Source organism: Ovis aries, chromosome 15 (assembly GCF_016772045.2).
Source record: "Ovis aries strain OAR_USU_Benz2616 breed Rambouillet chromosome 15, ARS-UI_Ramb_v3.0, whole genome shotgun sequence".
Taxonomy (NCBI): domain Eukaryota; kingdom Metazoa; phylum Chordata; class Mammalia; order Artiodactyla; family Bovidae; genus Ovis; species Ovis aries.
The window spans coordinates 26,908,407-26,929,793 of record NC_056068.1 but is presented as its reverse complement, the minus strand read 5'-3'; the positions used below and the strand labels follow the sequence as shown (position 1 = coordinate 26,929,793).

The window sequence follows — 21,387 nt, the reverse complement described above, 5'->3', positions numbered from 1 at the left end:
CCCTGTCCATCACCAACTCCCTGAGTCCACTCAAACTTATGTCCATAGAGTCGGTGATGCCATCTAGCCATCTCATCCTCTGTCGTCCCCTTCTCCTCCTGCCCCCAATCCCTCCCAGCATCAGAGTCTTTTCCAGTGAGTCAACTCTTTGCATGAGGTGGCCAAACTACGGGAGTTTCAGCTTCAGCATCATTATTTCCAAAGAACACCCAGGACTGATTTCCTTTAGAATGGACTGGTTGGATCTCCTTGCAGTTCAAGGGACTCTCAAGAGTCTTTTGCAACACCACAGTTCAAAAGCATCAATTCTTTGGCACTCAGCTTTCTTTATAGACCAACTCTCACATCCATACATGACCACAGGAAAAACCATAGCCTTGACTAGATGGACCTTTGCTGGCAAAGTAATGTCTCTGCTTTTGAATATGCTTTCTAGGTTGGTCATAACTTTTCTTCCAAGGAGTAAGAGTCTTTCAATTTCATGGCTGCAATCACCATCTGCAGTGATTTTGGAGCCCTCAAAATAAAGTCTGACACTGTTTCCACTGTTTCCCTATCTATTTGCCATGAAGTGATGGGACCAGATGCCGTGATCTTCGTTTTCTGAATGTTGAGCCTTAAGCCAACTTTTTCACTTATCTCCTTCACTTTCATCAAGAGGCTTTTTAGTTCCTCTTCACTTTCTGCCATAAGGGTGGTGTCATCTGCATACCTGAGCTTATTGATATTTCTCCCAGCAATCTTGATTCCAGCTTGTGCTTCATCCAGCCCAGCGTTTCTCATGATGTACTCTGCATATAAGTTAAATAAACAGGATGACAATATACAGCCTTGACGTACTCCTTTTCCTATTTGGAACCAGTCTGTGGTTCTATGTCCAGTTCTAACCATTGCTTCCTGACCTGCATATATTATTTAGCCATAAAAAGGAAATAAATTGGGTTATTTGTAGAGATGTGACTGGACCTAGAGTCTGTCATACAGAGTGAAGTAAGTCAGGAAGAGAAAAATGGTGGGAAGGCTTTGAAAACAGAGAGACCTGGCTTCCTTTCCCAGCTCCAGCATCTGCCAACTCTATGGCCTGGGCAGTTGCTTCTAGACCTTTCCTGCATCTCAAGAATGGAGCTGCAAACCCACCATGTATGCTGTAGTGAGATATGGAACTTCTCTGCATGTCATATATATTATGCACATGGACAGAATGATCAGAGAGTCCAGGCCTTGTGACAGCCTGTGTGGAATTAGTAGACTGGTCAAAGGATAAATCCTGGGCAGACATGTTCAGTCCTCAGCCCTATAGCGGGATGCGTATGCTGAGGCTTTGGTGAGAAAGGATTCCGTAAAAGGGAATTTCCCCATTTTTGTGCCCTCCAGTGTTGGGACTTCCTAGGATGTGCTGCAGGGGAAGAGGGGCTACTACTCCCTCAGAAGAGGGAGGGTCGGGTTGGTGGGGGTCGGCAGGGAAGACCAGGGGAAGGCAGCTGTGATCAGGAGGGCCCCGGGGGGCTGAGGATGGGGGACCCTGCAGAGCAGGCCGAGCTGATGCCAGAACTTAGCAGAGCCAAAGTTTTAAACTGGTTGCTTAGAGTTGAGTGTTTAAAGCAGTTTACTAGTGGTGCCAACTGTTCTTGGATCATTTTCCCTAAATGTTTTATGTTTTGTACGTGTGCCCAGAGGCAGTTCTATCTGGTGGGGGCCCTTCTGTCAATCTGTCACCATGAATGATTAGAGGAAGGAGGGAGGAGGGGGAGGGAGTGGAACGCAGGGAGGAGGAGCCGTGTCCTCCTGGGGGGCTGGGGTTGGTCTGCGCCCTGTCAGGCAGGCTGGCAGATTACCCAGTGGTCACTCCCTCTGCTGCACTGAGAGCCTTTGATCCCCTGAATGCAGCCAACTGGAGGTGCCTGAGTAACAGGAACTGGCATCTCTGCCTTCAGAGAGCTTAGGACTGAGTGATGGGTGTCTGTCTGTTTCTCTGCCCCTGCCTCCCCTCTGCACACACACATGCACCCATGAGGCTTGGGTACAAACTAACCTAACCAGTGAGTGGTTTCCTACAGGGCATGATTTCGGGCCTTATGGGAAGATTCTCCATCACGAAACCTCTCCTCTATCCCAGTGTCTGGAGTTCCTCTCCTCTGACCAGCGGCTGTGACTCTTCTCAGATCTCAGGTCAGCCACTTAGGGGCCAGGCCATGCCTGAGAGAGCAAGGGCCTGATCGGGAGGTGGGCAGGCCACAGGCCCTGGCTCCTCTTCCTGTGGCTCTTGATTTGAGAGCTGAGATGCTGAGGGGTGGCCGCTCTGGACTCAGAGCTGGACCCAGGGCAACTTCCAAATCACCTGGAGGGCTGTGCTCAAAGGCTGGAACATTAGTCTGGAAGCATAGACTCATATCTGGTTGTTTTGTGACCAGAACTGTACCTGGCACTCTGTCCATGCAGAGTTAATATTGTTTGGATGAATGAATGAATGAAGACCTTTCAGGATTCAGAGTCCAGGTTTTATTTTTTGAGCAGGTGCTTTAGCAGTGCAAATCCCAGGTTAGAGGCAGAGCACCAGGTGGAGTCAGATGGATCCTAGTTTGAACCTCAAGTTTGTGATGCCTCAGTGCGTGGCCTCAGTTTCCTCATCTGTTACATGGCTTTGCAGAGACTGAATGTATGTGTACATTGGGAGTGAGAGAAGAAGGCTGGAAGCCTGGACAGGAATGGGCCTGGAAAGAGGGAAGCTTAATCTTTGAGAACTCTGTGGCCAGCCAGTCAACCTTCTCACACCCCAGCCTACCTTCTCACCTCTCTGCTGTCCTGGGGAGCCGAGTCCTGCCTTGCCACCACCAAGAGGCTGGTCCTTCCAAGGTTAGTTAGACGTGAACAGCGGGGACAGTGGGAACTCAGCACAGTGGGGTAGCCACAGATGGATGTGGGATAGAGGCTGGATCCTGGGAGACACCGTGCAGAATGGACACTGGATGCTGTTAGGGCTGTCATCTGGTCCACCTGTCCCCGTGCCCAGGAGGCCCTGTGACAGTGTCACCAGCCATGCAACGTCAAGGAGTCATCCCAACTCTGGGGTCCAGGAGTGGGGATGCAGTCTGCAGTCTCTACTTGCCGGACGTGAGGTCTCAGGACCATGGAGAGCTCTCTGGGAGTAGGTTTGTATCAGGAAGGGTGGAGAGGTTTGGCTGCTGGACTGTAGGGAAATACTCTGGAGTGTGCAGCACGTGGAGAAGTGGAATTGAAGTGTACTGTGGACAGGACTAGCCATATTGTTTGTGGGATCCCTCTGGGCAAAAGAAATGTGGGGCCCCTTGTTCAAGAAATGATTAAGAATTTCCAAACAGAGATTGTTGTCTGTTGTTCTTGTTTAGTCGCTAAGCTGTGCCCAACTCTTTGCGATCCCACGGCCTGTAGCCCTCCAGGCTCCTCTGTCCATGAGATTTCAGACCATTAAATAAAGTGCAGGGCCCTCTGAGGATGGGGTTGTTTGTGACTTCATGGGTCATCTGTCCACAGAGCTAGCCTTGATCTTGGTCCATGATGGAGGGGTGGGGCAGAGTTCTTAGAATTGAGGCGGGGTCTCTGCTTTTCTACCTGAGGGGCTTGTGTTTGCCCCTGTAGGTCCTCAGTTTGTCTGGGGCTCAGAAACACTTTGCTTGCAGACTTTCCTCCCTGAAGCAGGGTGGGGCTGAGGAACGGGTGGGAGGGGGCTGCCTCTCTGTGAGCAGACACAGAGGGAAATCTACCCCCTTCCCACTCAGCACTGCTCCCTCCCCACCCCAAAGGCAGCACAAGGTAATGGTTTTCGACACATTTCATTGAAATATAATAAAATATTTGCATGGCGTTATTAGATAAATAAGGGTTGACTTGAGGCAGTACTTATTGGGAAATGTGATATGAAAATTCATTTAATATGAAAGAACGTAGAAGCTTAAGTTTATGGTAATGGATTGATTGCAGATAGTATCTAATAACTCCATACAAATATATTTCAATCACAGTACCCTTCGGGGTGGTCCTCGGCTCCTGAGGCTGCGAGGCGATTGTCTGCCCGACCTCCTCTCTTCTGGGCCAGATTAGAATTAATTAACTGCTAATATTGTGACATTACTTTTGTAATTAAGAAGCCCCATAATTTTCAGTGGCAGTGAGAATGAGAAGTGTTTATTATTGTCTCAGATGAGATGGGGATGGGGGAGGGGTGGGGAGGTAGAGAAGCGGAGAAATAATAGAGGAATCTAGAGAGGGAAAAATGTATGATTTCATTCTCTGGTTCTGGAGTTTTCTGTCTTGCCTGCAGAGTGGGGAGCCCCAGACAAGAGGTGGGGGTCTCAGGTCTCAGAGGAGCAGAGGTTCTGGTGCCTGCGTGGAAGGTCAAGGGCGACTCTGTCTCAGACTCGCTGATCCCAGGAATCAGGGACCAGGGAGCCAGTCGAGTGGGGGCTCCAGTGCAGAGCTGTGGCTGAGACCCGGCCAGGAGAGCAGGGACCAGGGTGGGTCATGGTTGATGCGCCCATGGCACGCCCCTTCCTCCCTCGGTAAGCTGTGACATGCATTTGTCCTTGGCCGGGATGAGCTCAGTCAGGCTGCCGCTTCTGGGCATCTGTGGGGCCTGGGGTGGGGGGCGTGGGGGGGCGGCTGGAGGAGGGGGAGGGGACGGGACGTGCCTGCTGAAGGCCCATATGCTGGCCTGTCTCCCACTACGCGACACGCGACACTGGGAGTTTGCTTGTCTTTCTGCCTTTTCCTGTCCTGGGGAGAAAATGGAAATAATTTCCTTTGAAACGTGACATTTCCTAATCCGGCGCCTGGCCTGGCTGACAGCAGGATTAGTGTGCTTGGGCAGCCAGGCCTGGCTGGCCAGATGCCTGGCCTCCCGAGGGGCTGCGGTGGCCAGCACCGTCCCCTCCCCAGCTCCTCTCCCACCTCAGGCTGGTCTTGGCTGCCCCTGCCCTTGCACATCAGGAACTGGTACGCTAGATGCTGTTTTCTGGCGTGTGTGTGTGTGTGTGTGTGTGTGTGTGTGTGTGTGTGTGTGCTGGGGCCTGGGAAGTTTCACCTCCCAGAAGCTGTTAGTCTTCTCTTTGGAAGGGGTGAGGATTCTAGGACCCAGAGAAGTGGGTTCAGGTCTGGGCTCTGCATGACCAGCTCGGGGACCCAGTGGTGTTCAGTCCCCTCTCTGGGCTGTAGACTGCTTGTCTTGGAAATGAGAGTGTGATGGAGTATTGCCTTTGATTGTTTCTACCACTCTGCTTCCAGCCATCTCTGATTCTCTAGTCTTTGTCAAAGCTCTTTTGTTGACAACAAGGGCCAACAAAATAATGGGAAAGCAGTTGTAGTGACCGCATGAGGCCTCCTCCAAGGGCAGGAGCTGGCTCTGCTCTCCACTCTCTGTTCCTGTCTCCTAACCCACCCAGGGTTGGTGGCTTTGCACGTGTGGTCTCTCCAGGGGGGTGTCTGGCAGACAGCCCCTCCACACCTCCTACCACGAGGGCCACGTGTACTAGAAGGCAGGATGTCCAACCTGCTGACCATCTGACAAGTAGATGGAGAACTGGAGGATAGAGGTTAAAGGACTTGTTCAAGTCATTAATTCAAGCAAACTTGAATCCGGACGACCCAACTCCAAGTCCCCTGCCTGCCTCTGGCTGCCATCTCATGTCACACATGAGCTATTTTTCCCACCCTGTACCCGCCAAGTCCATACAAGCTGTTTCCACACCCTGTACCCACCCCCCAACAACCAAGTCCATGGACTCTGGGAGTTGGGCTGCCAGCTCTAGACTACCTTGGCTGTGTCTTTTTTTTTTTTGCAGGAGGGCTTGGGGCACTTCTGAGCGGGTGCGGCGGGGAGATGTCTAGACCCTCTGCTCCATGTTTTGGATCAGGTATTGTGAGCTCCTAGACTGGCATCTTTGGAGATGTCCACAGACACAATGCCTAGTCCCCAGATTTTGTCTACAGATCAAGCTGAGAGCTGAACATTCAAATGAGGCAACCATCAAAGAAAACTGTTTAAGGAGATCTAAATTGCTTTGCTGGGGTGGAATTTTGTGAAGCAAGTGACTGGAAATATCTTCTCTGCCCTTTGACATCAAGAGAGGGAGCAGAAGGAACCCAGGGGTAGGTTAGCAAGGGAAGGACAGAGACAGTGAGGTGTGGTGGGGAGAGCTCTAATGGGGGATGGGAGTGGGAGGTCAGGTAGGGGGTGTAATGGGGGTGGAGGTGGAGGTTGGGAAGGGGAGGATCCTGGATGCCTCTTAGGTGGAGTTTTCCCCTGCCGTCGAGCTCAGTTTCTATATCAGTAAATCAGAGACCCAGATTGGCTTGAGTCTGAGGTTTCTCTGAAGAGCTTTCAGGCCAGCCGGGGAAGGAGAGAGATCCTGCAGGTACAGTCTCCTTTCTCCCGCTTCTCATCTATTCTGAGCGCCGATGCTGTAACATGTGGTTTGAAAATCAAAGAGTGTTTTATTCAGAAGGCTGGGATGTTTGTGGTGGAAATTTGGGAGGGGAGGAGAACGGTAATTGTTGCTGTGATGGCAGGGGGAAAGAAGTTACACAGCCGAACTCAGCCCTGCCCTCCCATGCCCACGTTCAAGGCAAACAACCCACAGTCAAGCTCCATCACTCCAGTTCAGAAGGAGAAGATGCTTCCAGTGCAGGACCCCCGGAGTTGAAAGGAAGACAGCTTGGTCTTAGAGTGGTTTTCTAGGAAATGGTATATAGTGGCGATCAGAGTAGTGATACTCAAAATCCAAATGCCATGGGCTGGGAGAGCTGACACCGCCTGCGCGAGTGAGGTATGGTTCACTAGGAACACTTAGCCCCACACCTGCCGTAGATGATTACCTGACCTGCTTCTTTGAGTCCAGGGGGCCTTGTCCCACGCCACACTCTGTCTCTTTCTTGCTTTGTTTTCCTGCCTGTCCTTTCTTCTCTGTGTCTTCGATGGTGTCTCTTTCCTGGTGTTTCTGCCCCTCCTGTTTTTCTCTCCCTCGCTTGCCCTCCCCATGGATCCCCGACCTCTGCATTAGCATTCACAACCTCCGGCACCAGCCACTTAGGCCACAAAGACAGCTCCTTGGAAACACAATTGAAATATTTTTATAAATGACCAGCGGAGTTTGAGTGACATGCCCTTCTTAGGCTAAATAAAATTAAAGTTAAACCTTCTAAAACATACATGAGCCAAACATCCTCTGCACATTTCATTATGCAAATACAGCTGTCCGGCGCTGCACAAATTAGCCTCCTTTTGAAATTCGCTGCTGCCTCTTCCCTTCTCTGTGCCTTCCTCTCTCTCTCTCTCTCTTTTTTCCCTTTGGGTTTTGAGGGAAAAAGCTTTGTGATTTTAGGCTGACAGCTGGAGTCTGGGGGAGAGGCAGGAGGCTGGAGGGTGGGAGAGCCAACTTGCTTCTTCTGACTTCCTCTTGGTTGCCTCTCTCCCCTCTTTTCGGGGGTTAGGCAGTGGAAAAATGAGCCCTCGCTGACTTCTCACCCTCTCTTTCAAACTGCTTTTCGGGGATCTGGCCAGGAGAGGTCAGTCTGGGGTTGGGAATGGGGCTCCCCAGAGTTGGGGCGCTCGGCAGTCTCTCAGTCTGGGGGTGCGGGAGCCTGCAGCCCCAGAGGTAGCCTGGCTGATGGACCACAGACCCTCTCCCCTGCCAGGTCCAGGCACCCCTTCCCCAGGTTTGCAGGCATCATAAAGGAAGTCTTCCTGTTGCCTGGGTCCTGGATGACAACTGGAAAAATCTGAGCAGTGCCTAGATGTGGCGTCTCCTCTCTGTCCAGCCTGCAGCAATCCATGCATCCGGGAGAGGGTCCCACTCCCAAGGCCAGAGGACCAGGTCAGGTAGGCAACACGTCAGTCCCTAGATGCTTCCCTCTACATGTACTGCTTCGCCATTGGAATAACTGATTTGCCCCTACTTCAGGGAAGGGAACCAGTAAATCACAGCATTTTGATGTATCCTAAGGTGTTTCACGTTTCACAGCACAGGTATGGGGACTGAGATCAAAGTGTACGTGGTGGCTTGGCCTTAGAACAGGCCCCGCTTCAGTGTTCTTCTCCAAGCAGAAGCACAAGGGCAGGGCACCGAAAGAAGAGGAAAAGTGATGGAGGGGCAGAAAGAGCCGCTGAGACAAATGTCAACTGATGCTCCCCCGTCCCCAGACATGGTCCTGCCCTGAGCCTTTGGATGCGAGGCAGCACACGGCCTTACCTCCAGCCAACTCGCTGTTGATCCCTGTGTGGTTAATCAACTCTGGCCTTGTAGGATGCAGATGAATTCCAGACCAGATTCCCCCCACATGCCCATCTCCCATGGTTTTGGGCTAGTCCATGGGGCAGTCGCTGATCTTGCCCTTGCTGTCCTCTTTCTGAATTGAGCTGGAAGGGGAGGTGAGGGTCTCAGAGGGAGAGAGGAGAGTGACTCTGATGAGTAGGCAGTTGATGATGTGGACGCAGACAGCAGCTTCCCCTTCCGTGCCAGCCTCCCTTGTCTAGACTCTCCTCCCCTCAAACTTACTGTACTCCCACTCTGAGCCACTCTGCCCCCATTGCTGGTGATGTTTCTATTCTGACTCCTTAATTCTTATCAGTCACTTTCTTGCTCAAAAGCTTTAAATGCCCAGCCTAGCACAATCAAACACTTATGGAGTCTCTGCCACATGCCAGGCATTGACCTAGGCCCAGACATTGGGTTGGGTTCAGGGAATAGTGGAAGGGGGCGCAGGGAGGCAGAACGCTGCCCTCATGGAGCTTATAATCTAGTAGTGAAGCCAGATTTAGGTGAGAGGAAGGAGGCGGAGAGAGGTTTAGATGCTGCAGAGGCCTGTGGTTATCCTAACTTGCTGCTCAGGTATTTTTCTTTAGGCAGTATTGCCTGGGAGTTGGCAAGGAATGCAAACTCTCAGGCCTCACTGAAACCATGCCCCATCAGGTTAAAAACCCATCCTGAAACCATGCCCCACAGGGTAAATAGAAGCTGGTGACTAACAGTTCTTGAGTTTGTTCTACAGAACAGCAGGTAAGGGAACAGGTTGTTTAAAACTCCTCCTTTGTAACCTGCCTTCACTGATGAGGCTCACCCTGATTACTTTTTGACTCCTTAACCACCCATATAGATAATGCCTCTGATGTATTTGGTTGCTATGGCAATTGGGGGACTTCAGTTGCTTTCCAAAGACTTGGGGTTGGCTCCTGTCCAGTTAAAACTGGCTAGGACTGGTTGGGACCACCACCTGTAAAACTGGGCTTGCACAGGTGTTCCATGAGTGACCTTTTGATGTCAGAGGGCTGAAAATTCCATCCTTATATGTGTTAGGCACCTTCATTTTTGAATGTACTTCCCAAGAAAAAGCGTGTAACTCATGCAGCTGCACAGAACCCCAGTGACCTCACCTCTCCCCCTACTCCAATCCCCTTTCCTCGACCTAACACCACTCTGCTTCAGTATCCCATAGATACCTCAAGCCCCTCCCCTTCGGGAGGCAGACCTGAGGTTTGTTCTCCCATCTCCTCACTTGGCTGCCCTGTGAATAGACCGTTTCTCTGCTGCCAACCTGTGGGTCTCTGTGTCTTACTTGCTGCATGTCAGGCAAATGAACCCCATTCTGTAACCCCACCTCGGAGCTACTGAACCTCCATCTCTGGGGGCCAAGCCCAGGAACCTGAAGACTGAAGTGTGAGAAGATGCTGTAAGCCATCGACAGGAGTGGAAGTGCCTCTCTCCAGGAGCCCAGTGATTCTGAGTGGTTGGTTTCTTTTTCCTTCTGTTTATCAGATGGCAGATGTGTGGGACTGAGTTAGTCATATCCTGCAGTATGTGGCGATTGGCATCATTCATCTGTGAAAGGCCCCTATTTTGTTTTGTTTCCTAATTTCTTTCCATCTCACCCCATCCTTATCTCCCTATCTCCAACAGATACCATATGTTAGATAGCATCACTGACTCAATGGGTATGAGTTTGAGCAAACTCCAGGAGATAGTGAAGGACAGGGAAGCCTGGCGTGCTGCAGTCCACGGGGTCAAAAAGAGTCAGACATGACTTAGTGACTGAACAACAACAAAAATACATATATACACATATATATTGTATATATACAACCACACACATATATACACATATATATTTGTACACAGATTCCAACACACACACATCTATTTATCTATATATGTCTGTTTCATTCAGTTCTTTTTTTCATATTAATTCTTGCTTCTGTATATACACCTGTCTCACTGTTCTGAGTGGTACATAGTTTTTCACACTAAAGAACCCAGCAAGTGTTGTTTTTGATTTCCTAGTGAGGAACACCCAGGTTGCCTCAATTCCTTGCTGTGATGAACAATGCCAAGCATGTCCTCTACTGGGTGTCAGGGGTACATACCCAGGGGAGGGCTTGCTGAGCATGTTTAATATCACTTAGAGCTGCCAGCTGGCTCCTGAGATCAGCTCCACCGGCGAGCCCTCCCACCTGCAGTGCCCGTGGGCTCCTGTCTCCTCACCTCTCTTCCAGCACTTGGTGCTATCTGGCTTTCTGTTGCCAGGCTGATGGGTTTATGGGGGACGCCACCGGGCTTTGCATTTCTCTGATTGCTGTGCAGATGTGCCTTTCTTCATGTGCGTGTTCCAGGAAAGGACTCCGCAGATTTTATCTTATGTAAGTTGCCTAGTCATAGGTTTTGGTCTTTTTTTTAGTTTTCTCCTTTTTTTTTCTCTTATTGATTTGAAGGAATTCAAATATATATGATATATACTATATATATATTCTCTATTTTGCTTTCTAAAAATTTGTTTATTTACTTTTGGCCATGCTGGGTCCTGTGGCAGCACAGGCTTTCTCTAGTTCTCTACTGGGCTTCTCACCGTGGTGGCCTCTCTTTGTTGTGGAGCACAGGCCCTGGGGTATGAGAGCTGCAGTAGCTGCAGCCCCCAGGCTCCGGAGCACAGGCTTAATAGTTGTGCCTGCGCTTAGTTTCACGGCATATGCGATCTTTCTGGATCAGAGATTGAACCCGTGTCTCTTTCACTGGCACGTGGATTCTTTACTGCTGAGCCAGCAGGGAAGTCCCTATTCTCTATTTTGTTGTTGCAGTATTGTCTCCTGGCTGGTCATCTTCCTGTTAACTCTGCCTATCTGTCCTGTCAGTGAAGAGAAAGGCTCAATTTTATTCTAGTCAAATGCATCATTTCTCTTCTGCCTTTTGAGTCTTTTGGGGTCTTATTAAAGAAATCTTCCCACACCAAGGTCACAAAGATATTCTCTTTATATTTTTCCATTAGTTTTGTAGTTTTACAGATCACATATTAGGGTCCCAATCCTCTGGAGTTCAAGTTTTTATATAGTAGAAGGAGATATTTTAAGTTGTTTTTCCTTTAAATGGCAAGCCGGTCTTCCCAGCACTGCCCATTAAGCAAACCACCTTTCTTCCCTGTGCTCTCTGATTTCGCCGTTTCATAGGCCCAGTCTAGTGCACACATAAATACGTAAGATACGCATTTTTCCTATGTTCTCTGGTTTCCCTGGTTGGTTGGCTCCTGTGCCCGTGCTACAGCTTACTGTAGTCATGAGTCGGTTTGCAGATAGTGAAGTTCCTTTCTCTTTCAGGAAAATGGTAGCATTGCACTTCCCTGTCCACCTGGAGTTCAGTGTGGCTCTGTGAGTAGATTTGGACAATGAAATGTGAGCGTAAGTGACAGATGTCACTTCTGGGAGGCAGCTTTCAGAGCCAGCGTGTAATTCGCTGTATTCCCGTCCCCCTGCCACGACAACCTGCAATGCTCTGGCCAGGTAGGTGCTGTCAGCCCAGGTCTCCCAGGCAACCCTCGACGGACATGCAGTGTGAGTGAGGAACAGACTTTGGTTGTTTCAAATGATGGCACTTGGAGTCTTTTGTCTCTGCAGCAAAATCTAGCCTGTCCTGGCAAAACCAATGACCACAACTGTGCCATTTCCTAAAGATGACAGAGCATGCCCCGCCTTTCTGTTCTTCTTTTAAATTTCACCTAGTTCTCTGTGGCTTTTGGTTCTTCCATTTTATAATTTGTTTGTCAATCTTCTAAGAAATTCCAGCTGGGAAAATCCACCCATATAAGAAGTTTTGAACAGTAGTCTGACAAAAGAGGGAGGGGTTTCTGCTACTGAAATGAAGAGAGATCTAGTTTTCATAACAAGCACCACCTTCTAAAGTATGGGTACCTCGTTTCCAACGTACTGCACTGACCCCTGACTCATTCTAACCTCTTCCCATCTTTCTGGCTTATTTTTTCACCATCTTCCCTTCCTGTTTTTCATTCTCTTTCACCGTCTCATTTATGTGAATCTCACTCAGAGTGGCCTTATCCAAAATTTTGGTGCCACTGTCATTTGGGCCTTCGGGGGTTTACTGTTTATTCTACATTTATCAAGAGAATCTTCTAAATGCTGACAGTTGTTTCCTAAGAGGAATTCTGAAGCCAGCTGTTAAGCTAATACAAAATGATCCACTTTATTACAAATAAGAGATGCTGGGAAAAATTAGATAGCTGTTGGAGGTGCGGAGAGGAAGACAGACATACATTCAGATACATATATTACAAAAGAAGAATAAATTTCATATGGATAAAGAAATTATTCCCTGGTGGCTCAGATGGTAAAGAATCTGCCTGCCGTGCAGGAGACCTGGGTTCAGTCCCTGAGTTGGGAAGATCCCCTGGAGAAGGGGATGGCTACCCACTCCAATATTCTTGCCTGGAGAATTCCATTGACAGAGGAGCCCGGTGAGCTTCAGTCTAAGTGGTTACAAAGAGTTGGACATGACTGAGTGACTAACACTTTCACTTTTCAAAGAAATTAACTGTAGGGGGTTGGGGGAGCAAAATGAGTAAAGAAGGTCAAAAGGTATGAAATTCCAGTTATCAAATGAACATTTCATGAGGATGGAACAGCATGGAGATATAGTAAATTATCCTGTATTGCATATTTGATGTTTGCCAAGAGAGTAAATCTTAAAAATTCTCATAGTAAGAAAAAAATTTACAGTTATATCTGGTGATCAACGTTAACTAGACTTATGTTGATAACCATTTAGCAATATATGTGAGTATTGAATCAATATGTTATATACCTGAAACTAACATAATTTACATATCAATTATACCCCAATGAAAAAGAAGCTAACTATAAAAATTAAATAATAGAAAAAATATCTGATTTTTGCTTTTAACCTTAAAACTAATTGAAGACGTCATGGACACACAAACTGACAGGCAGTACGTAGAAACATGAAACTCCTAAATACTCACACACTATGAGCAGGATTTAAGGACAGTCAACAAATTTAAAGACATTGCTTATAAACTTGGCAGGAAAATATCTGAAACTTTTTTGAAAAAACTTTTAAAATTGAAGTATAGTTGATTAACAATGTTTCAGGTGTACAGCAAAGTGATTCAGTTATACAGGTACATGCCGCTACAGCTGCTAAGTCACTTCAGTCATGTCCGACTCTGTGCGACCCCATAGACGGCAGCCCACCAGGCTCTGCCATCCCTGGGATTCTTCAGGCAAGAACACTGGAGTGGGTTGCCATTTCCTCCTCCAGTGCATGAAAGTGAAAAATGAAAGTGAAGTCGCTCAGTCGTGTCCGACTCTTCGGGACCCCATGGTCTGCAGCCTACCAGGCTCCTCCATCCATGGGATTTTCCAGGCAAGAGTACTGGAGTGGGGTGCCATTGCCTTCTCCATACAGGTACATATATATGTATATGTGTGTGTGTGTGTGTGTGTGTGTGCATGTATTCTTTCTCAGATTCTTTTCTATTATAGATTATTATAAAATATTGAATATTGTTTCCTGTGCTATACAGTAGGTCCTTGTTGTTTTGCTATTTTATATATAGCAGCGTGTATGTGATAATCCTCCACTCGTAATTTATCCCTACACCCCTTCCCCCTTTGGTAAAAATAAGTTTGTTTTCCGTGTCTGTAAGTTGGCTTCTGGTTGTAAATAAGTTCATTCGTGTCATTTTTAAGGATTCCGCATGTAAGTGATGTCATTTGATAACAATTGGTAACTTTTACATATTTCTGGGTTTTCTCTCCTATTGCGCTGATTTGCTAGTTCCCATGCCAGTGCTCCAGTTTTCTTTTTTTAAAAAATGATTATTATGGTCATTAGGACTGTTTACAAATAGTAAAGTTCTCTTCTTTCAGGAAAATGGCAGAACTGCATTTCCCTGTCCCCCTAGAGTTCAGTGTGCCTATACGACTAGATTTGGACAATGAAATGTGAGCCTAAGTGACACGTGTCACTTCTAGGAGGCAACTTTCAGAAAGATGGCAATCATAGAAATAGGCAGTTCCCTAAGGAGGGAATAAAATAACAAAGTAACTAGTATACAGAAAAGATACTGAGCTCCACTGATAATGAACTAAAAACTAATTTTTAACAGTCCTATTGGAATTTTGTTTAGGATTGCACTGAGTTTATAGTTTGACTCAGGGATAGTTTTCTCCATTTATTTAGGCCTTCTGTTTTATCCCTTATTCATTTATGTTTTTTCTTTGTAAACGTCCCTTGATTTCTTGCCACCCTATAGTCTGTCCATGGAATTCTCTAGTCAAGAATATTGGGGTGGGTTGCTGTTACCTTTTCCGGGGGATCTTCCCATCCTGGGGATGAAACCTGGGTCTCCTGCATTGCAGGTGGATTCTTTACCACTTTAGCCACCAGGGAAGCCCTCTTGAATTTTTAAGTAGGTTAATTGCCAGATGCTTTATGGTTTAGGTTGATTCGATGACTAACACTTGATTTCTAGTTGAGTATTGAGGGAGGTGGATCCTGTCACCTGTCCTGGAGCGAAAGATGGGTTCAGCCTCCTTTCCTTCTCCAGCTCAGTCCCCACTGCCAGCTGCTGAGCCCTGGGAAGTTCAGGGAAGGAGGCTGAGGGCCGGAGATCTTACCTGGAATGATGCCATCAGAAAATGGCTGTGCTGGTTTTGTACTATGTCAGCGTAGCTCAGCTAGAATTCATTTTCTCAGAAATTCCTTCCTCGAGTGAGTCTGGATTAAGCTTGGCCACAAGAGAAATTTGGGCAAGATTTGGACGGTGGAAGGGGAGCAGCAGCCGTCGCGCTGGGAAGGCTGTGCAGGGACCCAAGTGCCGCAGAGCTCCCACAGGTGGTCAACGATCTGCCGGCGGCCGCACTGGGGCCAGGCTGCAGCTTCCACGGGCCTCCTGCTCAGCTTCTCTGAGTCCTGGGCCAGGCGTGTGTGCATCTCTGTAAATGAGGGCTCCAGCACCTTCTGCAGCTTGGCAAGGTTGGAGGCGGAGAGAGACAGGTGCGGGCTCTGGTCTGCCTTCACCCTCCTTTGCTTCATGACCTATAGCGACCTCGGGTCCGATATCAGACAGGCATCAGCTTTCCACAGACCCCTTCACCAGCTAACACAATTGTGTGATGTCTAAATCCTCTAACAAGTCCCTTTTCCGTCTTAACTCAGAGCAGCTCCACTCACCTGAGGAAACCCTGACTGGCACAATGGCCCCGTGCTCCCTGGGCCGAGCAGATATTTGAAGCAGGCTCATTCTCTTGTGGGCCCTGAGAGGCCCCTCTCTGACTTCAGTGCCCGTATGTAGGCCGTCTTCCAGCTCTCAGCCCCTCCCTAGGGCTCCCCCTTTATCCAGGGGATGTCTACTTAATACTGGAGTTCTGCTGCCCACCCAGGTGCCCCTCGTGTAGACCACAAAATGGCTCAGAAATAACTCTCGCAGGAGCTACTTGTGATCCAGAGAAATGCAGAATTATTTGTCCCTGACAATTCCCAGGGGTGCAGACCCTCCCACGCCAGGAGCAGTTCTTCCCCTGCCACCGAAGCAACTCATGGGCCTGGCTCTCACGCTCCTTCATATCCTGGCAGAGCTAAAACCAGTCCTTTGGGCCCCACAAGCCACAGGGCACCCTTATCAAGCTCCTTTGGAAGTCCCTCTGGTTGGAACCCTCTGTCGACTGCTCCTGCCCGGGGAAGGGGTGAACCCTTAACAGCAGTTCTTCCTTCTCAGACTGCTCTCTCCAGGCCCACATGTTCCACCCTTTGCAGCCTCTTTGAGGAATGAAGAGCCTTCTACCTGGTTTTTGAACCTCTACTCTGCCATTTCTACTGATCCATTGGCGTTGATTGTATCATAGTACCTCAGTTAAAATTGCCATGGAACACCCCGTTGAGAATGGATGGAGGTCTTCTCCCAGATGGAGATTCTTGCAGAGAAAGGGGCCCATCCCTCATCCAAGCTTGCAGGGTTAGTTCACAGGCCACCCGTCCCTTTTCTTTCCCTGGAGAACTTAACCAGCAAGAGCAGCCTTGCTCATCTCCAGGGCTAGCTCTAGGGGGAAATCCTAGAGCCCCGGAATGTCATGGCTGGAAGTTGCCACAGAATTTGGTAGTCCTACTTCTTCATTTTATGGTGAGGAAATGCACTCAGAGAGGGGAAGCAACCTGCTCATAGATATGTAGTGAGTTGAGCCACGGCTGGACCCAGACCTCCTTTTTCTGGTATAGCTGTGTCCTGGATTCAGCAGGCTCTTAAATTCCGATAGATACCAGCTCACCTATCCCTAAGAAGAACTGAGTGTGTGCTGCGTGCTGAGCTAAATCATTTCAGTCGTGTCCGACTCCGGGCTCCTCTGTCCATAGGATTCTTCAAGCAAGAATACTGAAGTGTATAGGAATGCACGGGATTTCTGTGTAATAATTTTATATCCTGAAACTTTACTATATTCATTGATTAGCTCTAGTAATTTTCTGGTGGCATCTTTAGGATTTTCTACGTAGAGGATCATGTCATATGCAAACAGTGAGAGTTTTACTTTTTCTTTTCCAATCTGGATTACTTATGTTTCTTTTTCTTCTCTGATTGCTGTGGCTAGGACCTCCAAAGCTATGTTGAATAGTAGTGGTGAGAGTGGGTTCCCTTGTCTTGTTCCTGATTTTAGAGGAAATGCTTTCAAATTTTTACACTGAGGAGAATGTTTGTCATGGGTTTGTCATATATGGCTTTTATTATGTTGAGGTATGTTCCTTCTATGCCTACTTTCTAGAGAGTTTTTTTTAAAATCATAAATGGGTGGCTGATTCATGTTGATATATGGCAAAAAAAATCACAATAGTGTAAAGTAATTATTCTCTGTTTAAAATAAATTAATAATTTTTTTTTAAGTTTAAAAAAAAAAGAACAATGGACTGGATTGCCATTCCCTCCTCCAGGGGATCTTCCTGACCCAGGGGTCAAATGTCAAATCTGTGCCTCTTACATCTCCTGCATTGGCAGACAGTTTCTTTTTTTTTCATATGTACATTTGCTTTATTAAAATTGTGATGCTTAATATAATAGCAGAAATCGTCACAGAGCTCACATCCAGAAGCAATACAATAGTGGAGGCACAAACATTCCTTATTGCCAGTACAAGTAAAAAAGTGGTCCTATGTCCCATCAGCCTTTAATTGCATAAAAGATTATATTGAGCATCATTTACAACCAGCATAATTATATAAACTAATTATTATCACCTTTCTTCTACATTCTGCAAAGGAAATACATTCATAGGACATTCAAACATGATAAAAATGAAACATCAGTTCTGAATTATTCATGGGGAGGACACAAGCTGATAACTCCTCTTTTATAATCTATTGGGTATTGTCACATGATTTTACAGTTTTTTAATGTCAGGTGGGTTCTTTGCCATTGGCACCACCTGGGAAGTTGAGTGTGTGCTGGGAGTGGTCAGGAGGTGCATGGGGAGACAGGCCTCCAGCAGATGGTTGCCATGGCACCCAACGGAGCTTCCATGCACGCTCCTACCTTAGATGAGGCCAGAGAGTCCAGTCAACCACTGGCTGATGGGGATAGGGGTAGGACTGGAACCAAGCAGCTGGGGATCTGGCCCAGTTAGCAGACATTAGCAGCTTCAAAGTACAGTCCAGAGGCTTGTGGCTGCCGGACTAGGCTGAGGATTACTCATGAGGTAAATGCTGGGCTCCCCTGTCAGAGCCAGGCCTCTGCTCCTCCTCGGGCATGGTTGGGCCTCTGGGATACATCAGTTCCCTCTGGCCTCCAGAGGAAGCAAGTTCCTTCCCCAGAGGACAGAGGTTCTGGACAACCTTGGCTGTGGACAGAACATTCTCTTTGGGTCAACAAGGGCAGAGGTGGTGCTTGACCAAGCTGTGAGTATAGCAATATTACTATATTGAGCACTGTGATCATTTCCATGTATAGGTCTTATAATTTTGAAAATGATTCTAAGAGAGCATGCTACGAGACTCAGGGTAAGACCTTAGCCCAAGGCCAAACATTCAGCTAATAAGTACCAACACCATAGAGGTGATACTGAATTATGCTTCTACCAGCAAAACAAACAAACAAACAAAACTGTGTTTCTATACTCTTTCCTACACAGAGATTTAGAACTTTTTGGCCTTTGATCATCTGTTAGGTAAACAGTGGTGTTGTGATGTTAACATTTCTCTTATTACAGATGAGGGCTACCATCTCTTCCGTGTTTGAGAAGCATCTCCTTTTAGAGGACTGTCTGTATCCTTTGCCCAATTTCTCATTGATTTATAGATATTCTTCTTCCTTCCAGAAAATTAGCTATTTATGATATGGTTTAAAATTTCTTTCTCCAGTTTGTCATTTGCTGTTTGGCTTTGTTTAAACTGTTTCCCACTCCATCAGACCCAAACCAGGTAAATTTTATTTGTATGTGGTCAAATGAGACAACTTTTTTATATTGGGTTCTGGGTTTGGGGTTATATTTAGAAAAGCCCACCTTATTCCAAGAGTATATTTGTAAAATTCTCCCTTTCTTTTTCTAGAATTTTATGGTTTTATTTTATAAAAATGTAAATATTTGATTCTTCTTGAGTTATTTTTGGTATAAGGTGTGAGATGGGAATCTGATGATCCAACTTGTTTTTTTTTTTTTTTTTCTTTCTCAAATGGCTACCCAGGTGGCTAAATGTCATTTATTTTAAATTTCTATCTTCTACCGTTGGAAGGGGTGTCAAAGACACACCTTTTGTCCCATTTTGTCCCAAGAGGAAGGTCTCTTTTGTCCCATTCATTTGTCCATTTGTTCACAACATGTCCTACAGTGTTGTAACTATTACAGCTTTGTCATTTCATAATGTGCTTTAATATCTGGTAATGCTGGTTCTTGAGAAATCTGTATGCAGGTCAGGAAGCAACAGTTCGAACTGGACATGGAACAACAGACTGGTTCCAAATGAGAAAAGGAGTACGTCAAGGCTGTATATTGTCACCCTGCTTCTTTAACTTATCTGCAGAGTACATCATGAGAAACGCTGGGCTGGAAGAAGCACAAGCTGGAATCAAGATTGCTGGGAGAAATATCAATAACCTCAGATATGAAGATGACACCACCCTTATGGCAGAAAGTGAAGAGGAACTAAAAAGCCTCTTGATGAAAGTGAAAGAGGAGAGTGAAAAAGTTGCCTTAAAGCTTAACATTCAGAAAACGAAGATCATGGCATCTGGTCCCATCACTTCATGGGAAATAGATGGGGAAACAGTGGAAACAGTGTCAGACTTTATTTTTTTAGGGGGGCTCCAAAATCACTGCAGATGGTGATTGCAGCCATGAAATTAAAAGACGCTTACTCCTTGGAAGAAAAGTTATGACCAACCTAGATAGCATATTCAAAAGCAGAGACATTACTTTGCTGACTAAGGTCCGTCTAGTCAAGGCTATGGTTTTTCCAGTGGTCATGTATGGATGTGAGAGTTGGACTGTGAAGAAAGCTGAGCACCGAAGAATTGATGCTTTTGAACTGTGGTGTTAGAGAAGACTCTTGAGAGTCCCTTGAACTGCAAGGAGATCCAACCAGTCCATTCTGAAAGAGATCAGCCCTGGGATTTCTTTGGAAGGAATGATGCTAAAGCTGAAACTCCCGTACTTTGGCCACCTCACGCGAAGAGTTGATTCATTGGAAAAGACTCTGATGCTGGGAGGGATTGGGGGCAGGAGGAGAATGGGACAACAGAGGATGAGATGACTGGATGGCATCACTGACTCGATGGACATGAGTCTGAGTGGATTCTGGGAGTTGGTGATGGACAGGGAGGTCTGGCGTGCTGCGATTCATGGGGTCGCAAAGAGTCGGACATGACTGAGAGACTGAACTGAATTGAATGCTGGTTCTACTTCTACCACTCATTACCTTTCTTGAAAAAATACTTTTTCTAGTGGTTCTTGCCTATTTATTTCTACAGGTTATTATTCAGTTCAGAATCATCTTGTAAGTTATCCCCACAAACACTCAAGCAAATATAAACATACAAAATTTAAAAAGCAAATATTTGGGGACAGTATTTGTTGTCCCTAATATTTGGGGACAACATTATATTGAACCTTTACATTAACGTAAGGAGAGTGTTCATATTTTTGACACTGAGTCATCGTCTGCCAGTCTTCTATTGGTGCTTCATGCTGTTTTCAAGGTTTTTTCTCCTTAGATTGTCTACATTTCTTGGTTTAATTCTCTGTGTCTGATCTTCCATGGCTATTATAAATGGATTTTTTCTTCCATTATATCCTCTAACTGGCTATTGTTTGAATAATATGTTTTGGTATGTTGATTTTATAACCAGCCAACCTAGTCAACTTTCTTATCATTTTTAATTTTTTTTCATTATCATTGAGTTTTCCAAGTAAATAATCACATCAACTGAAAATGATGCTAATTTTACCATCTCCTTTCCGATTCTCACACTGTTGGAACATCGCAAAGTAATGGTGGTCATATTATATGTATTGTCTCGTTCTCGACTTTAATGAGAATGCTTGCCGTGCTTCCGCACTAAACATGTTTCTGGGCTTTGCCCAAGCATATCTTTTATCATATTAAGGAAGTATCCATCCCACTATTATTTTATAAGACACTTTACAAAAATAAAGCATGGATATGAGCTTCTCAGATGTCTTTTCAGCTTCTATGAAGTGACCTATGTGATTTTTTTCTTTTGATCTACTAATATACTGAATTACAAGATGATATTTTGAGATTCAGTCATTCTTGAATTCCTGGAGTAAACTCTACTTGGTTATTATTTCTTTTAGTGTGCTGCCAATTTCTGTTTTCTAATAAAGTTTTTGTTGTGATATTCAAAGTGACATGGGCTATAGTTTCTTTATGTGCTATCTGTCAGGTTTTGACATCACCGTTACACTACTTTCATAAATATAATTGAGCAGGACCCTTTGAAGCCTTCCCAAAATAGGCCCCCCACCTATGTTCTCCACCTGCTTTTTGTCTGTAAAAAACTTCGAAGAATAGACTTAGGGTCTTCTCTGGTGGCTCGGTAGTAAAGAATCCCCCTGCCAAC

The 21,387-nt window shown here is 46.4% G+C and overlaps 1 long non-coding RNA gene across 1 annotated transcript in view; it reads left to right on the top strand.

The window, feature by feature from the left end:
- LOC132657855 (uncharacterized) overlaps positions 1-21,175 on the top strand; it is a 30,914-nt gene extending 9,739 nt beyond the window's left edge. The window contains exon 2 of the long non-coding RNA XR_009596582.1: positions 18,518-21,175. This is a non-coding gene — a long non-coding RNA (uncharacterized LOC132657855). The remainder of the gene's footprint in view (positions 1-18,517) is intronic.
- The last annotated feature ends 212 nt before the right edge of the window (positions 21,176-21,387 follow it).